At 41.4% G+C, this 14527-nt stretch overlaps 1 protein-coding gene across 13 annotated transcripts in view; it reads left to right on the forward strand.

Moving 5' to 3' along the window:
• The first annotated feature begins 3030 nt into the window (after nt 1-3030).
• The window catches only part of YEATS2 (YEATS domain containing 2), a 113607-nt gene continuing 102110 nt past the window's right edge, over nt 3031-14527 (forward strand). For 5 of the 13 annotated variants that reach the window (XR_010840697.1, XM_059064517.2, XM_067034117.1 and 2 more), the window contains exon 1: nt 3063-3257. The gene's annotated coding sequence lies outside the window, so the exon portion shown is untranslated. Of the gene's footprint in view, nt 3258-3405; nt 3458-14527 lie in introns of those variants that run through there. The other 8 variants (XM_067034116.1, XM_067034115.1, XM_059064518.2 and 5 more) reach the window with 6 other exon arrangements.

Genomic DNA, 14527 nt, shown 5'->3' on the forward strand with positions numbered 1-14527 from the left:
GCTGGGGCTGCTTTTTCTCACTTCCCTGGTCTTCTCCCAGTTCATTACCAAGTCTCTCGGTATTTTCTCCACAATTCTTGAATCTTTCTGCTACCCTCCATCTCTGCTGCCCACTGTAAGGTACCCTCCTTTGTCACCTGGATGATCAAATTGCTTTCCAACTGTGTGGCTGCTTCTTTGTTCACACACCCCTCCAGTCATTCCCCACCCATTTGCTAGGTCAAATATATTACCATAAAAGGGCAAATCGAGTACATTACTCCCCTGCTTAAAACACTGTGATGACTTCCTGTTGTTCTTAAGGTAAAGATAAAAATCTGAACACCACCTACCTGCACGATCTTGTTCTTGCCTGACTCAGCCCCTAAACCCAGCCACTCTGCTCTTGATTAAGTTACCCTGAACTTCTCTCACTTTGTCTTAGGCTTTATCATGACCCGACAGCTCCTACTGCTTTCAGTTGCACTTAATATTTTTTCAGGGAGGCTTTTCCTACCTCCATATTAAATTTGGTCCTCCTGTGCTGTGCTCTCTTAGCACCCTGCCCATTTGCTTCACAGAGCTTATTTCTATTACTGAAATGTACACACTTGTGTGTGTATGTATACAAATCCGGAGCTGTTATTTCTCTTTAAATGATGAAAACTTTCTTGTGGCTTTTCATTCCTGTTGGGAAGTGGGCTAAATTTAAGCTTGCCATACTACTCAGCCATAAAATTTCACTCAGCCTTGAAATTTTGCCATTTGCAGCAACATGGACGGACTTGGAGGGCATTATGCTAAGTAAGGTAAGTCACACAGAGAAAGGCAAATCATTTATATGTGGAATCTTAAAAATACAACAAACTAGTGAATAAAACAAGAAAGAAGCAGACTCACACATATAGAGAACAAACCTAGTGGTTACCAGTGGGGAGAGGGAAGGGGGGGAGGAAATATAGGGGTAGGGGGGAAAAAGGGTTATTATGGAATTACATGAAATCACGTGTGTGAAACTTTTGAAAATCGTAAAGCACTATGGCATTTAAAGAACCTTTCATTCGATTAAAAAAAATACTCTGGAAAAACAAACAAAAAAAACTTGCCAGTGAAAGTTATATGTTCTTAAACCATATAACTCATTTTGGGTAAATATTCAGTCAATTGAAAGTTGTAGTCCTATCAGAACTTACCCCTCCCCACTGTTGATTTCCCAAGATGGCCTGTGGGATCAAAGGGAAGCTTTGAGGGAGTGGCCAGAGGGGTCTCAGATCTGTGTGCTGAGCTGTGAGCCATAGCCTGGGTCCTCACTGGCCTTTGCAGCCATGTGCCTAATCACACCTGGTCACCAGGGCCCTACTGGCATCAACTGCTGAGGTTGTTGGCTGTCAAGCTCATGATCTGTTGCTTCAGCACCTTGAGAGTCTGACGTCTCACCTTCCCGCTCCAAGGATGAGGATCCCTGATCCTCTCACCAGCTGACCTGGGAGCACTTCAGCTCTTGCTGGGGTTTTTAGCTCTGCCCATTCCTGGGGTTTTAGCAACATCATTACCTGACAATTAATCCACCATAAGGCCTCTGGTTTAGGATCACCTGGCCCCTGGCACAGTGCCCATTGGCCTGTCCATGGCTCTCACCCATGCTACTTTCTGCTTGCCTGGCAGAAGGCATAAGAGAAGTCTGGGTTTCTGGCACACCATCTGCAAATTGTGGACACCCAGCAGCACTATCTCAGATTCCTCTTTCTCACTAATGCTACGGTTTGCTCCTAAGCCCTGATCAATGTGAGACTTCTGCCAGAAATGAGCAGCCTTCCAAGCTGGGCCAGGAGAAGTGGGCTTCTAGCCTCCTCCACACTCAGCTGGATATTTCTAAGCCCCTGCCTCAGGGTTAGACCCCCGAAGTAGGAGAATACAGACATGCCCATGCTGACCACTTACCCTACCTCTTTCTCCAGGAAATTTATTTTTATCTCCCCGATTCCCATTCTCTCTTTGGGTTTTAGCTTAAAGCTAAGAGAGTCCTTTCCTGGCCTTTCAGATTAGATTGACGGTAAATTTCACAAGGGCAGAAACTGTTTTGTTCATTTCTGATCCTCAGTATCTAACATAGTGCTGGGCACACAGTGCCAGGACATAGAATAGAAACACACAAAAAATTTGTTGAACAAATATTGTTAATCTGCCTTTACCCTTAATAGACATTAAGGTCAGGAGGCCAACAGTGACATTTTATAAATCCCTCTATTCCCTTATCATGCAGGGCTTTGGAGTAAGTTCCTGACCCTACTATTCATTTATTCAACAAATACTTTTCGAGTGCATACTATGTGCAATGCACTGGGCTTGCAATTGGAGATATATGAGTAAATCCTTTAAAATATTTTTATTAAACACATCCAAAAAATTGATAACATATACGTAAAGTGAAAAAAGATTATAAAGTGAACCTCCTCTAAACCTTGGTAATTCCAATGGTAAATCTTTACGTAGTGAGGAAAACAGATTGGAGGGGGACAGAAATAGATACCTGGAGACCACATGGGAGGCTACAGTGGCCTTGGGCAGAGAGATGATGGGGTCTACTGTAGGGTGGTACAGGGAGAAGGAAAGGGAAGGTTCGGCTCAAGAGATATTTAGGTGGAAAACAGTACTTGATGGATTGTTACTCACTAGTTATATGACCTAGATGACCTTTCCGAGCCTCAATTTCTGCATCTGTAAAATAGGTTAGTAATAACTATAGTTATTTGTATCCGTAGCACAGAGCACAAAGCTTGGTACAAGATGACACATACAAAAATCATAGCTACTGTCGTGCTTGCTGTACAAGCTTCATAAATGCCGACAGAATGAATATTCTGTCTTTGGGCTGGAACTCGCCATCTTTCTCTAAGGAAGAAAATAATATATGATGGTGCCTTTACCAGAACCGGCGCCCATGCTCCCCAGGTAGCGGGACAGGGCTGGGCAATGCGGGCCAGCGCGTCCCGGCCCGGGGTGAGAGTCTAGGACAGCCTCAACCCCGCCCCGGCCCCGCCCACAACCTTGTGAACTCCGCCCCCGGAACCGCGCGGGTTGCCACCGCCCTTGCTGGTGACGTCCGGGCCAGACGGGTCGGGCGGGCTCTGCCGAGCAGTGTTCTTCCGCGGGCTCCAGGGTCGCTGGGGCCTCGTGGCGGGGCGGCTCCACGGGGCTTGGCCCGCTTCCTCCCCTCCCCCGTGCCCTCTCGCGGCGCCCGGCGGGGCCTGCGCTTCAGCCGGAGACCCGGAAAAAGGGTGAGTGTTGGCGGGAGCGGGATGGGACCGCCGGGCGCGCGCTCCGTTCTCCCGGGCATTGTCTGGGCGGGGGCGGCGCGGGCACGTGCGCACCCTTCCCCCACCCCGCCGGACGCGCTGGCACCCTGGCTGAGGGGAGGGAGGGAGGCAGCTGGTGACTGACGAGAGGAGAGGATCCGAAGGAGGAGGCTGGGTCCGAGGTGAGTGTGTGTGCCGGGGGAGTCTCCGCAGCGGGAACCCGGAATTTGGGTGTGTGAGGGGTGTCCTTTTTTAAGGGGCACCGCGCTCTCTGAGGGGATGGGGGGTCCCCTGGACCGCACTGGCGGGAGCTTTTAGCACGTTAAACCTGGTGGCCTGCGATGGGATATTGGAGACGAGATTTGGCCCCAGCACCGGCAAGTTGTGGATTTATCAGCAAGAATTCTGGAATCTTTCTCCAACCTGTCGGCTTCCCTACCGTCTCCTTCCACCGTGAAGGATGAGTAGGACTTAGAAAGGTTGGAGGATACTCTAGAGATGGTGCCCGAGTTAAAGCACCAGAGGTGTGAGACAGTGCGGGGTGGGAGTGAAAGGCTGCTTTTGTGGTTTGCGGCCAGATTGCAGAAGACAATGAGGTTTATCTCATAACCTTTTTTTTTTTTTCCTACTGTGAATGTAATTATGTTGAAAAATAGAAAGTAGAGGGAAAATATCACCAGTAATTCTACAGCCCTGACACCTCATTTTTAGAATTTTGATATTTGTTTGCTACTGTTTTCTTCTAAGCTTGTAACAGTTACGGAGTTGTAACAATTTTCCATTCCCTTTTCTCCTTAACATGTAAGAATGTTAATATTATGTAGTATTCAGCAATATAATTTCCTTTTTCTTAATAAGCAAGTAGTAGGTATTCATCATAGAAAAATTAAAAAATACAAGAAAAATGAGGAAAAGTACCCATAGTTTTACTGTCTAGAGATATCATCATGGAGTGTATATTTTTGGTTTTGTATGTTCTTTCAAAGATAGGAGCAGGTGAAGCCGTTCTTAGGAATTTAGTTTTTATGAGAACCCTTTTGAAGGCTGTAAGAAGGAAAGTAGCATAATCTGCTGGGCGGAGGAAGAGGGCAAGAGCGGAAGCTAGATCAGTTAGTTTACAGTACCTTGGACTAGGTCCATGATTGTGGAGATGGAGAAGAGTAGAAAGATTAACAGATATTTTGGAGGTAGAATGAACAAGACTTGGAAATGGATTGGTGAAAGGGAGAACTCTTTGCTTTTTGATACTTGTTTTGAGCAACTTCGAGTAGATGGCTTCATTCGCTGAGAAGAATGGAAGAGAGAAATTTGAGGTGGGAGAAATCATGAGTTCTGTTTTGGATGTATTAAATTTGAAATGTATATTAGATATGAAGTTGGTATGTTGAGGAAGCAGTTGGATGTACAGGTTTGGAGCTTCCAGAAGAGAACCTAGAGCTGGAGATAAAAATTTGGGAGTACTCAGTATATAGATGATATTCAAAGTTATAGGACTACCAGAGATCACTTAGGGAAAGAGTGTAGATAGAGAAGTGAAAATGGAGTGAGCCTCAGGCACTGTAATGCTTGGAGATCTTACAGAAGAAAAAGATTGAGCACAGGACAGAAGAAACAGCCAGCGAAGTAAGAGAAAAAGAAGGAGACTGGTGTCATGGAAACCACGAGAGAGAAGTTTCTGGATGATGGAGGCTTGGTCCGTCAGTGCTTCTGAGGTGTTTAATGAGTTGCTCATTTGGCAACACAGAGGTTATTAGTTTGGTCATTGGTATTATTATCCAGAGTACTAGAAGTAGGAGGTAGAAACAGATGGGAGTAATTGAATGGGAGTGGGGAAGTGAAGACAATAAGTGTGAATTAGAAACAAGTGCTCCTTGTTCAAGACACCTTATTTTCATCTCCCCCCAAACTAAATTTAAATAGATGAAAAATTGTGTCTTTAATGTTTCATTCCTTGATTACTAGTATGTTTGAACATTTTTTCACATTTATTGGCCATTTGTGAATTTCTGTTCCTGTCCTTTGTGCGTCTTGTTATCTGTGTTTGTCTTTTCCTGATTGACTTTCTAATTGTCAAGAATTATCTAGATACTAAAAATATGTAGCCTGTTACAGAGCTTACAGAATTTTCCCCCTTATGTGTGTCTCCATTCCCCACCCCCTGGGAATAAATGAGTTTATTACCTGTGCTCCATCAGGAAGGACATGGTTAATTATGGAAAAAGCATACTTACCATTTAACTCCTGTGTAAACTTTTTTTCAGGTGTAGTAAAATACACATAATGTGAAATTTACCACTGTAACCATTTTTAAATATATAGTTCAGTGGTATTAAATACATTTATATCATTGTGCAGCCATCACCAGGATCCGTCTCCACAACTCTTTTCATCTTGTAAAACAAACTCTAAACTTCTCATTTTCCCTTACCCACAGCTATTGGCAATCACCATTCTGCTTTCTGTCTCTATGATTTTGACTAGTTTGAGTACCTCATGTAAGTGGATTCAGGCAGCAGTTGTCTTTTTGTGACTGGCTTATTTTACTTAGCATAATGTATTGAAGGTTCATCCATGTTGTAGCATATGTCTCAATTTCCTTCCTTTTTAAAGGCTGGATAATATTCCAATGTATGTATATATCACATTTTATTTTTTCATCCATCTGTTGATGAACAATTGGGTTGCTTCCATCTTTTGGCTCTTGTGAATAATGCTTCTAGGAATGTGGGTGCCCAGATACCTGTTTGAGTCCCTGCTTTCAGTTCTTTGGGGGTATTTACACAGAAGTGGAATTGCTGGATCATACAGTAATTCTATTTTTAATTTTTTGAGGAAGCGCCACACTGTTTTCCATAGTGGCTACCCCATTTTATATTCCCACCACCAATGCACGAGGGTTCCAGTTTCTTCATGTCCTTGCTAACACTTTTCTGCTTTTTGTTTTGTTTTTCTAAAGTAGCCATGCTAATAGGCTGTGAGGTGATATCTCATTGTGTTTTTGATTTGCACTTCCCTAATATTAGTGATGTTGAATATCTTTTCATGTGCTTATTGACTATTTGTATATCTTTGGAGAAATATCAATTCAAATCCTTTGCCATTTTGAATCGAGTTCTAAGTTTTGTGTTTAGGTCTTTGATCCATTTTGAGTTAATTTTTGTACCTGGCATTAGTTAAGGGTCCAAATTCAGTTTTTTGCACATAGATATCCAGTTTTCCTAGCACTATTTGTTGAAAAGGCTGTTTTTTCCCCATTAAGTGGTCTTGGCACCCTTGTCAAAGATCATTTGAGCATATATGCAAGAGTTTATTTTTGGGCTGTTTTATTCCATTGGTCTATATATCTGTGTTATGCCAGTACCATGCTGTTTTGATTACTGTAGCTTCTAGTAAGTTTTGAAATCAGGAAGTGTGAGTCCTCCAGTTTTGTTCTTTTTCAAGATTGTTTTGGTTATTCAGGGTCCCTTGAGATTCCATATGAATTTTGGGATGGGTTTTTCTATTTCTGCAAAAAATGTCATTGAGATTTCAGTAGGTATTGCATTGACTTTGTAGATGGCTTCAGGTAGTATTGACTTTTTAACAGTATTTGGTCTTCCAGTCCATGAAAATGGGATGTGTTACCATTTATTTGTCTTCTTTAATTTCTTTCAGCAATATTTCATAGTTTTCATTGTATATATCTTTTATCTTCTTGGTTAGTTCCTAAGTATTTTATTCTTTTTGATGCTATTATTAATGGAAATATTTTTGTAATTTCCTTTTCAGATTGTTCATTGTTTGTGTATAGAAATATAACTGATGTTTATGTGATGACTTGGTATCCTGCTACTTTGCTGAATTAATTTATTCTACCAGATTTTTGGTGGAATCTTTAGGGTTTTCTACATATCCCCCCATATTAAAATTCCTTGATAGTCATTCATTGGCTACACTGTAATTTGCTATGGACTATTTCCAGTTTTTTATTATGAAGTTTTTAATTCTAAATATATAGAAAGTGGAGAACTAATATTTAAGTTGTAGATCTGTTAAGTACAGCCCATGTATGATGTATATCACCAGTCTTGAGAGTATTTCCTTAGGATAGATTCCAAGAAATACTTGATCCTCCTCTCTTCTCATTCTCTCATAGAGAATAGAATTCTTCATTGCCATCTCCTTAAATTGGCCCCCACCTCCTTGCTTTTAACTAAACCTGCCCCCCTTTCAGTCTGTTTTCTACACTGCCACTGAATGGAGGGTGAGGGTCAGCATTGGTGTACTTTTCCCTCATAGAAAACAAGACTTATGAAGCAGATTGTTTCTATAGCATCTGTTCTGTGGGAGTTAGAAGAAAAAGTTTTGAAGGCTGGGGTGCACTTCATGGATGAATTGGAATTTATTTTGAGTCTTTAAAAAAATTTTTTTAAATTTTGATTCTTGAAGGACGAATAACATTTCAGTAAGCAGAGAGAAGTTAGGGATGAAATGTGAACCCGTTGAAAGGTAATTAGGAGAAGTTCAAGCATGTGAACTTTGATGACTATAGGCAGGGAGAGGTAGAAGAACTAGTTCTTCTAACCAAGGATTGTTTATTCTGTTAATCTGAAGAGTGAGCTTGAGGTAAGTGTGGGGAGAGACCTGTTATGTGGTGGTAATGCAGGCTGGTGATGACCAGAATGCCAAGGGGCAGGACCTTCAACTTTATTCATAATGTTTTTATTTACAGAGTTGTGGATATGTTGGTGATTGTTATTTATTTTGTTTTTTTAAACTAATTTAGTTTATTTGAGTGTATACTTATTCATTGAGACACAATTCACATAAGATAGAATTCACCATTTTACAGCGTATAATTCACTTTTTTTTAGTATATTCACAAGGTTGTACAACCATTACTACAATCTAATTCCATAACATTTTCCGGATTCCGGAAAGGAACCCCATACATATTTGCAGTCAGTCCCAGTTCCTTCCTCCCCTCATCCCCTGGCAACCACTTTCTGTGTCTATGGATTCGCCTGTTTCTGGACATTTCATAGACATATAATCATGTAACATGTGGCCTTTTGTGTCTGGCTTCTTTCACTTAATTAGCATGATATATTCAAAGTTGATCTGTGTTATAGCATGTGTTGGTACTTTATTCTTTTTTATTGCTTAATAATACGTTGTATGATTATATCACATTTTGTTTATCCAATCATCAATTGACATTTGAGTTGCTTCCATTTTTTTCACTATTGTGAATAATGTTGTTATGAACATTCACATACATACAAGTTTTTATGTGGACATATGTTTTTAGTTCTTTTGAATATATACCTAGGTGTGGAATTGATAGGTCACATAGTAATTCTGGGTTTAACTTTTTGAGGAACTGCCAAACTGTTTTCCACAGCAGTTGCACCATTTTACATTTCCATCAACAATGTATTAGGGTTCCCATTGTGTATTCTTTTTAAATTTATTTTATTTATTTATTTTTGGCTGCATTGGGTCTTCGTTGCTGCACGTGGGCTTTCTTTAGTTGGGACGAGCAGGGGCTACTCTTCATTGTGGTACCTGGGCTTCTCATCGTGGTGGCTTCTCTTGTTGTGGAGCAAGGGCTCTAGGCCTACAGGCTCAGTAGTTGTGGCTCACGGTCTCCGGAGCACAGGCGCAGTAGTTGTGGCGCACTTGCTTAGTTGCTCCTCAGCATGTGGGAGCTTCCCGAATGAGGGCTCAAACCCGTGTGCCCTGCATTGGCAGGCGGATTCTTAACCACTGCACCACCAGGGAAGCCCATCATTGTGTATTCTTTATACATTTTTTGACAGTCTCTCTCTCTCTCTCTCTCTCTCTCTCTCTATATATATATATATATATATATATTTTTTTTTTTTTTTTTTTTTTTTTTTTTTGGTACGTGAGCCTCTCACTGCTGTGGCCTCTCCCGTTGCGGAGCACAGGCTCCGGACGCGCAGGCTCAGCGGCCATGGCCCACGGGCCCAGCCGCTCCGCGGCATGTGGGATCTTCCTGGACCGGGGCACGAACCCGTGTCCCCTGCATCAGCAGGCGGATTCTCAACCACTGCACCACCAGGGAAGCCCCTGACAGTCTATATTTAATAGCTGTGTATGTGTGTGTGTGTTTAAATTGCTTCATTGAGGTACAATTAGCATACCACAGTCTGCACATATATAAAGTGTATAATTTGATAAGTTTTGACATATTTATGTATCTGTGAAAACATCACCACAATCAAGATAGTAAACATATGCATCATCCCCCCAATTTTTCTAATGCCCCTTTGTGATCCTTCTCTCTCCCTTCCCCATCATTGCCCCATACCACAACCAATGATCAGGTTTCTGTCACTATAGACTAGTATGCATTTTGTATAAATGTTACCATTGTAGTATATACTTTTTTCTTAAGCTGGCTTCTTTCACTCAGCATCATTTTGAAATTAATTCATATTGCTGCATGTATTGGTTAATTCTTTTTTATTTTATTTTCTAAGTTTATTTATTTATTTATTTATGGCAGCCTTGGGTCTTTGTTGCTGTGTGCAGGCTTTCTCTAATTGAGTTTAGCAGGGGCTGCTCTTCGCTGCAGTGCGTGGGCTTCTTATTGCGGGGCTTTTCTTGTTGTGGAGCACGGGCTTCAGTAGTTGTGGCACGTGGGCTCAGTAGTTGTGGCACACAGGCTTCAGTAGTTGTGGCTCGCAGGCTCTAGAGCACAGGCTCAGTAGTTGTGTCTCACAGGCTTTGTTACTCTGTGGCATGTGGGATCTTCCCACACCAGGGCTTGAACCCATCTCCCCTGCATTGGCAGGCAGATTCTTAACCACTGTGCCACCAGGGAAGTCCCTGGTTAATTCTTTTTCATTGAAGAGTATGTTCTATTTTATGGATATATCGCAATTTGTTTATCCATTCACCTACTAATGGACATTTGGGTTGTTTTTAGTTTTTGACTATTACATATAACATTGCTGTGAACATTTGTGTTTTTGTATGGACATAGGCTTTTATTTCTTTTAGGTAATACCTAGGAGTGGAATAGCTGGGTCATATGGTAGGGAATTTTTAATTTTTTTAAAGAAACTGCCAAGCTGTTTTCCAAAGTGGTTGTACCATTTTGCATTCCCACCACCAATGCATGAAAGTTCCAGTTGTTTCACATTCTCTGTAGTTGTGTCTTTTAAACATATAGAGAAGTAAGAAGAAAACAGAAAGAGACATAAACCCTTTTGGCATTTTCCTTCCCCACATAATGCATGTACATGGTTAGAAAATTCAAACATTGTAGTCAGGAATAAAATGAAAAGCAAAACCACTACCCAGAGGCAACTTTGGTTAAATCATTTTTTATCCTTTCTTCCAGAAAAACCTACACAGACATCTACCAGCATATTTTTGGGTTTCTCTGCTCTTGCCCCTAGTTTACACAGAAAGAATCAAAGTATACACACCATCTGCACCTTGGCTTTTTTTCACTTTACAGTTTATTTTAGAGATACTTCCGTATCAATACATTTTTTTTGTGTGTGTGTTTCGCGGGCCTCTCACTGTTGTGGCCTCTCCCGTTGCGGAGCACAGGCTCCGGACGTGCAGGCTCAGCGGCCATGGCTCACGGGCACAGCCGCTCCGTGGCATGTGGGATCTTCCCGGACCAGGACATGAACTCGTGTCCCCTGCATCGGCAGGCGGACTCTCAACCACTGTGCCACCAGGGAAGCCCCAATACATTCTTTTTAATGGCTACATTGCAGAACATTTTTGCTATATGAAAACATGAATATGTTCCAGTGCAATTGATATAATAGGGAACTTTTTTGAGTATAGCGTGAATTTCACATTCACTCGTGTAATTTCATCTGCAAGAAATGCTAGGTGAATGCAGAAAACTGCACCTGCTGAATTGAGCCATGGCAAAAATACACAAGCCACACGCAGGCACACACCTCAGACATCCTCCAGCAACCTCAGTTTGCTGTTTTATGAGCCACATCCATCCACACCTGGTGTTACACTTTTCTGTTGATTTCAGATTAGCCTCCTTACCACTTCAACCAACTCAACAAGCTGTAACTTTTCAATGCCCACTTCCACAAGCAAACTTGAGGTCTTTTTCAAGGCAAACTGCCAAGTTTATTGTAGCACTTAGGTATTTCTTAACCATTTAATGTGTAAAACTGTGCTGCCATTTTTACAATATTAGATTACTTTTTTTATTTGATTCCCTTTTTTTCTGAATGTCACTGATAAAATTTTTGAGTGTTGGGCCCAAACCCATTTTTCCCACAAGCCTTGTGGTTTTTGTTATGCAATTTTATACAGCCTGGTGATTTTTAGGAATGCATATGTCACATTATAGTGGAACTGATTTATTCCATAGTATGAATGTACATAATTTGTTTTAATTTAACTTTTGTTTTTAAAAATTATGCAATACATCATATGTATATTAAAGAGCACATATAATAAGGAGGTACGTTTTAAAGAATAATAATAGAGTAACAAATACCTACTTCGCTATCACCCAGCTTAGGAAATAGATCAGTGGGACTTCCCTGGTGGCACAGTGGTTAAGAATCCGCCTGCCAATGCAGGGGACATGGGTTTGAGCCGTGGTCTGGGAAGATCCCACATGCTGCAGAGGAACTAAGCCCATGCATCACAATGAAGAGTAGCCCCTGCTCTCCACAACTAGAGAAAGCCCGCGCACAGCAATGAAGACGCAACACAGCCATAAATAAATAAATAAATAAAATTGAAAAAAACCATAGGAGATCACTAATACTTTTGAACCTCCCTGTGTTCCTCTTACTGATCTTTTTATTTTTATTTTTTTTTGTGGTACACGGGCCTCTCATTGCTGTGGCCTCTCCTGTTGCGGAGCACAGGCTCTGGAAGCACAGGCTCAGCGGCCATGGCTCACGGGCCCAGCCGCTCTGCGGCATGTGGGATCTTCCCGGACCGGGGCACGAACCTGTGTCCCCTGCATCGGCAGGGCGGACTCGCAACCACTGCGCCACCAGGGAAGCCCTCACTGATCATTTTATACCTTTTTTGAATATCTGAATATTTGATTAAAAAATTAAATTGGAAAGTGTTAACAGTCCGTGCCTCTGGTCTTCCTAATGTTGATTCCCCAGGTGACTGCCTTGCCCTCCTGCAAGTGTACACATAGCATGTACACGCATACTTGGGGAAGGATAATGTGTAAATAGATTTCTGTTTAAGGTTAATGTATAGTGGGTTTGTCATTGTTATTATTTATAATGCCTTTATTGAGTTCTCATTCACATACCATAAAATTCACTCCTTTAAGCTCATGCAGCTCAATATCAAAAAAACAAACAACCCGATCCAAAAATGGGCAGAAGACCTAAACAGACATTTCTCCAAAGAAGACATACAGATTGCCAACAAACACATGAAAGGATGCTCAACATCACTAATCATTAGAGAAATGCAAATCAAAACTGCAATGAGGTATCGCCTCACACCAGTCAGAATGGCCATCATCAAAAAATCTACAAACAATAAATGCTGGAGAGGGTGTGGAGAAAAGGGAACCCTCTTTCACTGTTGGTGGGAATGTAAATTGATATAGCCAATATGGAGAACAGATGAAGGTTCCTTAAAAAACTAAAAATAGGGCTTCCCTGGTGGCGCAGTGGTTGAGAGTCCGCCTGCCGATGCAGGGGACGCAGGTTCGTGCCCCGGTCTGGGAAGATCCCACATGCCGTGGAGCGGCTGGGCCCGTGAGCCATGGCCGCGGAGCCTGCGCGTCTGGAGCCTGTGCTCCGCAATGGGAGAGGCCACAACAGTGAGAGGCCCATGTACCGAAAAAAAAAAAAAAAAAAAAAACTAAAAATAGAACTACCATACGACCCAGCAATCCCACTCCTGGGCATATACCCTGAGAAAGCCATAATTCAGAAAGAGTCATGTACCACAATGTTCACTGCAGCTCTATTTACAATAGCCAGGACATGGAAGCAACCTAAGTGTCCATCGACAGATGAATGGATAAAGAAGATGTGGCACATATGTACAATGGAATATTACTCAGCCATAAAAAGAAACTAAATTGAGTTATTTGTAGTCAGGTGCATGGAGCTAAAGTCTGTCATACAGAGTGAAATAAGTCAGAAAGAGAAAAACAAATACCATATGCTAACACATATATAAGGAATATAAAAAAAAAGTGGTTCTGAAGAACCTAGGGGAAGGCAGGAATAAAGACACAGACGTAGAGAATGGACTTGAGGACGTGGGGAAAGGGAAGGGGAAGCTGGGATGAAGTGAGAGAGTGGCATGGACATATATACATTACCAAATGTGGAATAGATAGCTAGTGGGAAGCAGCTGCATAGCACGTGAAGATCAGCTCAGTGCTTTGTGACCACCTAGAGGGGTGGAATAGGGAGGGTGGGAGGGAGATGCAAGAGGGAGGAGATATGGGGTTATATGTATATGTATAGCTGATTCACTTTGTTATGAAGCAGAAACTGACACACCATTGTAAAGCAATTATACTCCAATAAAGATGTTAAAAAATAAATAAAGAGAGTAAACAATGTAAAACAACAGTTCACTCCTTTAAAGTGTAATACTTGGGGGGTTTTTTTGTTTGTTTTTTTTAGTATATTTACAAAGTTACACAACTATCACTGTATCTAGTTGCAGAAAAATTTCATCAATAGGTAGATATTTGTAAATAGGTAGATTTTCTAGATTAGGCAGTGTTGCTAAAGAAAAACCAATTTTCTGAAAAATGTCTTATGTTTTAAGGTACTTGTTTTCTTTCTAGAATCTCAGCTCTTGATAGAAAGGCATGAGACTTATCCCCATAGGATTGACTGTCAGTTTGAAAGCTCCAGTGAAAAAAATCCCTATTTAGTGAAGTGTGCAAAATTTGGCTTAATTTATATATTCTCAGTGACTGTGGCCAAGAATTTGACACAATCTTGATCTGTTCCAGTTCCTTTCTTTCCTTTTCAGCCCTTATTCGTAGACAAGTCTTTTTTTTTTTTTTTTTCCTCTTTTTGCTTCTCTTGGAAAGAAAACTTTTATGGCTTCACAACTGAAACAAGATGGTCATATGAGTCAGAATTATCACTTTAGATAATTCCAGAGATTTTTGTCTGAAAGTGGCTCCAAGGAAGTTACTGGAATGTTATATGGACTACCTTCTGTCAACTTAAGAAGAATTTACTGTAAATATATCAAAGCCTGTAAACTTCCCAGATTGCTCAGTCTGTCTACAAAGA

Source organism: Kogia breviceps, chromosome 5, assembly GCF_026419965.1.
Source record: "Kogia breviceps isolate mKogBre1 chromosome 5, mKogBre1 haplotype 1, whole genome shotgun sequence".
In the NCBI taxonomy this organism is placed as follows: Eukaryota; Metazoa; Chordata; class Mammalia; order Artiodactyla; family Physeteridae; genus Kogia; species Kogia breviceps.